This window comes from Lutra lutra, chromosome 10 (assembly GCF_902655055.1).
Source record: "Lutra lutra chromosome 10, mLutLut1.2, whole genome shotgun sequence".
Taxonomy (NCBI): domain Eukaryota; kingdom Metazoa; phylum Chordata; class Mammalia; order Carnivora; family Mustelidae; genus Lutra; species Lutra lutra.
The window spans coordinates 25713240-25718950 of NC_062287.1; positions in this window are offsets into that span (position 1 = coordinate 25713240).

Consider the following 5711-nt stretch of genomic DNA (forward strand, 5'->3'; position numbering starts at 1 on the left):
CAAGTAAAACATGGAGTGGAAGTTTCAGAACCCCAACACAGTCCTATGTGATTCCAAAGCTACTTTCTTTCCATGTGACTCCACTGCCTCTGGCAGACTCATGGGTTATTAAGGAGGTCCTACAGAGAACAAATCATTTTCAAACATGAAAACTGAGTGCAGAGAAGTGAAGCAACTTGTTCAAGGTCACTCAACTAATTATTAGAATTTCTATAGATCTGCTTCTAGCATAGGGAGATCTGAGTTGCCATAAACTTCTAAGTACTTCTTATCAAAGGAATTGAGAATGTCAAATGGAGTGTGTTGAAACTCATGGGGACAAAGGAGCATTGAGGGAAAAGGGAGCTTTGCAGAATGAGCACATTTCACTTTTCTTAATGACCTGCCAGCTGATGCCCACTTTGAAAGGGCTTTTAGAAAGCAGGAAGGTCTGAGCAGCTTTTGGCAGTTTTTCCTCCAAAGAGTACCTATTTATTTATTTGTGAGCTCTTTAAAAATTAACTTGGCTAGTCTAAAGCAATCACTCCAAAATTTAGAGTTCATGGACATAGGACAGATATAGGAAAAGTCCTCTCCACCCAGTGCAGTACCCTGAGAAAGCACTTAGAGTCTAGGTTGATGCCCAGCCATTGGAGGCACCTGTGTCCTAGCTACCCTGACTTCTCAAATGGCTCAGCTACCAATGGCAGTGGAAGAGATGACCAAGAAGGGGTTTGAAATCAACCAAATTTTCAAGTTCATGTCCCACTGCTCCATCTGAGAAGCTGCCATGGCCCAGAGAAGAGCCAAAAACCTAAGATCTGCTCTGGAAACCAGTGAGTTTCCAGAGCACTGTGGGGATAGCTCAGGCTTTCTTACCTGAGTAGCTTCCTGATGTGTATCATAGAGAATCTTGGTTAAGCTTCAGTTTCTGAAGATGGTACGAAGCAGTGCATGGCCCAAAGATGGCAGAATGCCTGGAGAAGTGAAATGTCCTTTAAGGATGGTTAAGTGCAGAATTGAATCACTTCTCTAGGGTTGTTTAGGCAAGACCCTTCATGGAGGTGGGAGAAGGACGGGAGACCTTTTGAATCTCTTGTCTTTGAAAGCTCACAATTTTGCCTATAAGAGCTCACTGAGCTGAAGAGTCATTTAAATCTGACAGGAATTGAATTAGTAAGGGCAGCCAGTCCAGATGGGGGCAGTCAGGTTGGAATCTGGTCTTCAAAGTATTCAGAGAGTTGGCCCTGTTTCCAGTTTCACCTTCCTGGCTTAGTCAGGATGAACATGAGTTAGAGGTACAGACAGAGACCGGACACATTTTGCCCTCTCTTCTAGTGTGGCCCATGTTTGTAGTTAGAAAAGACAAGCAGCACAGGCCTAGTTTATTCATCCATGAAGGGATGGATATTTCTCTGCAGGTCCTTTGGTAAAATACTAAAAGAAGGTGAGAACTATGAAGACTCGTTAAAGACTTTCTTACTTGCACTCTTTGTTTTCAGGAGCAGAAAATGAAACACAGAGAGATGTGAGTGATTAACTCGAGGCCTATACCAAATGGTAGGGGCAGGGTTGAACTGGACCCCTGGCCTTAAGATTCTCAGAAAAGAGTCAGAAAGGAGAAGAAAGCCAATTTTCTCTCTTTTCAGTTTTCTCAACTGTAAAATAAGAAAGTCAGAAAGAGAGTATACCCTACAAGTCCCAACGATCTCTAACTTTGCTTGCTAAATGGTTTCACTACAGGAAAACATTGACTGAGGCTCGGTCCCTGAGAGGCAGTTGTGGATAGTTCTATGACATTAAACATTTTACTTCATACAATAATGTATTTATTAAAAAAGGGTATCATTGATTCCTGGTAGGTTTATGACCTGCTGTGTTGTCTCCTACTGCCTCTCTGAAATAGGGATATCGTATTAAAATCCACAGTCCATAGCAAAAGGAGGGAGGAACCTCATTCACCCCTCCATTCACAAAATGTTATTGAGTTGCCGTTGGGTATAACAGAGAACACAGCTGATAAGTCCTCATGGTGTTTATAGAACCAGATATTTGTGCAGAACATATGTGGACTTGGTTCTCTTGCTCTCTCTCTTTCTTCAGTCGGTGAGAAAGAGAAACATAGAAAAGACATTCTCAGGGAGGTGGAGAGAGAGGGAAAGGAAGTGGAGGGAAAAGAGAATGAGGTATATAAAAAGGAGAAAGGGGGAGAATATCTCCCAAAGGATGTTTGCAAGAAGGAAATACTTGGCAGTTTCTTCTTTTTAAAAATTAATTGTGGTTAGCTGAACTGTATCAAACTCCTTTAACTCTCTCACAGGCAGACTTTTCCACTTTCTGGTAAACTTGAGTTGCTATGGTGAGAGAGTGGCCTGGGACAAGTCAAACGTAAAACATTGGAAACAACACCCCAATGCCGTGCAACGTATCGAATAATTACAATGACCCACCATGTGTTTCCCATTCCTTGCTACAGATTCGATTACCTTATGATTTATCACCTGTTTTTCTAAGCAAAGCTTGAGCCCTCATTCTCAGCTTCTCTTTCTTGAATGTGCTAAGAATGGTTGCGGGCACATACGGTAAGGAAAGCAGACAAATGTATACATTCACTGTTTTTTCCTCAGAAACCTTTCTTAGACCCTCTGGCCCTGTGGTATCTGTTTCCTCCTATCACTCTCCCTGTTTCCACCACTAATGTAACACCATTCACTTCTAGCACCTCTCAGGATTAGTATAACCAACTTGTAAAATGTTGCTCTGAAGTCCACACCAAAACAATTCACTCTGTGTACATGGCTCTCCAGGCTTCACAAAGCACTTTCACATTTCATTTCATCCCATCTTCCCAACAACATCAAGCAGCAGAAAGAGCCAACATTACCCTATTTCTTACCTGCAGGAATGGGGATGGTGACTGAGGGAGAGGTTAATAGCCTGCCCACTGGGTCACTCACACAGAAGTGGGTTAAAGCTGGCATGTTCTGAATTCATGTCCATGACTCAGCAGTTCTCTTCACAGTTCTGCTGTGTTGTCAATGATTTATGAACTTGGGGTGGGGGGCACAGGGCAATGAGCATTTGACCATGAATCAGAAAAAAAAAGAAAGTCTACTTTTTCTTATCTCTGTTTTCTCAACTGTAAAATAAGAAAGTCAGACTGTTTACCTCTCATGTCCTAACCATTTCTAATATAGGAAAACATTGAGTAGGTCTAGGTTCCTGGGAGAAATTGAGGATAGCTCTATAACATTAAATATTTTATACAGTAATGTATTTATTTTAAAAAAAGTGTTACTTATTCCTGTGCATACAAGATTATTCTTAACATTAATGTTAGTGATATTAACATTGTTGTTAATGGTTATAAGGAAATACCCTCTTAAGGCCAATGGAGATTGAGGCATTTGATTAACTTTTCAGATCAAAATTTGATTTCATTAAAAGCTTCTGTGCAGTGAAGGAAATAATCAACAAAACTAAAAGGCAACCTACAGAATGGGGGAAGATATTTGCAAATGAAATATCTGTTACAGAGTTCATATCCAATATGCAACTAATGAATCATTGAACACTACAACAAAAACTTATGATGTGCTATATGCTGGCTAACTAAACATAATGAAAAATAAAAAATAAGCATTATATCCAAAAGATATAAAGAACTGATAAAACTTGATACCCTAAAAGTAGATAATCCAAGTAAAAATGGTCAGAAGACCTGAATAGACCTTTTCCAAAGAAGACCTACAGATGGTCAATAGATGCATGAAAAGATGCCCAACATCACTGATCATCAGGGAAATATAAATCAAAACTACAATGAAGTATCTCCTCACACCTGTCAGAATGGCTAAAATCAACAACACAAGAAACTACAGGTGTTAGTGAGGATGTGGAGAAAAGGGAACCTTTTTGTACTGTTGGTGTAGCCACTCTGGAATGTAGTATGGAGTCTCCTCAAAAGGTAAAAAATAGAATTACCCTATGATCCAGCAATTGCACTACTAGGTATTTACCTAAAGAATACAAAAATATTGATTCAAAAGGATACATGCACCCCAGTGTTTATGGCAGCATTATCTACAATAGTCAAATTATGGAAACAGCCCAAGTGTCCATCAACAGATGAATGGATAAAGAAGATGTTTATATATACATATACTTATATATATATATTTTATTCAGCCATCAAGAGAATGAAATTTTGCTATTTTCCATGACATGGATGGAGCTGGGGAGTATTATGCTAAGTGAAATAAGTCAGCCAGAGAAAGACAAATACCATGTGATTTCACTCATATGTGGAATTTAAGAAACAAAACAAATGAGCAAAGGGAAAAAAAAGAGAGAGAGGCAAACCAAGAAACAGACTCTTAACTATAGAGAACAAACTGATGGTTACCAGAAGGAAGGCAGGTGGAAGGATGGGTCAAATAGGAGGTGTGGATTAAGGAGTGCTCTTGTTATGAGGAACACTGAGTGATGTGTGGAATCGTCAAATTGCTATATTGTACACCTCAAACTAATATTACACTAACTGGAATTTAAATAAAAACAAAAAAATATATTTGGTTTCGGTGGTTTACCCAGAGGTGTTCGAACAGAATGATGATTATCAGTCAGGATTTAACCAGACCAACAATAGCAATACAGTAACCAATAATAAAAATTGCTAGCATTTATTGGGCAATAGAAAGCATACTTTCTGGATTATCTTGTTTTGATCTCCCCCAACAGCCCATGAGGTAGGCACTCTAGTTATCCCCTTGTCAGTGGAGAACTGAGACCAAGAGATACTAAATGATATGTTCAATGTCTTCCAACCATTAAAGACTAAACCCAGGATTCGAACTTGGGCAGCCTGTCTGAAGAACTGGCTCTTTTACCAATTGAATTTTTGAGGACACTGAAGGACAGTTTCCATTTTCCTTGAAGATCTTAAATAGACCAAAGGTTACTGGCTGTCTTTGAAGGAATGCTTCAGTCCTATAGCACTGATGATCTAGAAACAGAGCCCAGAGCAGTGGTGGAGACACTCAGAGTTTCACTGCTTGGCTTTCAGTTTCCTGACTCCTGAGGACCCCCACCCTCTGCTATGACAACACAACATTACCTCAGATTCATTGCAATTCATCTGAGTAGGTTACCATAAACCACATTCTAACGTTTTCATGGGAGGAACCCTGTGGTCACTCCTGATTGGACTTGGGGGAGACTCTGGTGTCCTTAATTAAATTTGTGAGGCATCCTGTTCTCCTTGACGGAAAATGGGGAGAAGCCCCGCTCCCATCAACAGCACATTTACAACCATCTCCTGAGTGGTTTATTTCGGCAGATGGAGAATCTCAGTCACTTTATGTTCTTATTGTTTTCAATTTACTGACCAAATTCTGGGACTGGACCCAATTTGAGGTTTGTAACCTCTTGTGTGTTATTATAGAGAGAAGTAGGGCACAATTAATGAATTTCTCATTTTTGCCTCTGATTCAGACTCTGGTTTTTAAGGAGAACAGTTAGGAGTTATGTATTGATGCACGCAGATGTATGTAGATATATGCATATGTGCACATAACACGCTTGTTCAGGAATATGCATATAATATACTGTATCTCTAGAGGGAATCTCATTCTGACCTCCTCTTTTTTATAGCTTACGTGCCATGCTGTGATAGACTCATTTCCTACCCTTTCCCTTTTATTTTATTTAATTTTTTGCTTCTGACATAGTTC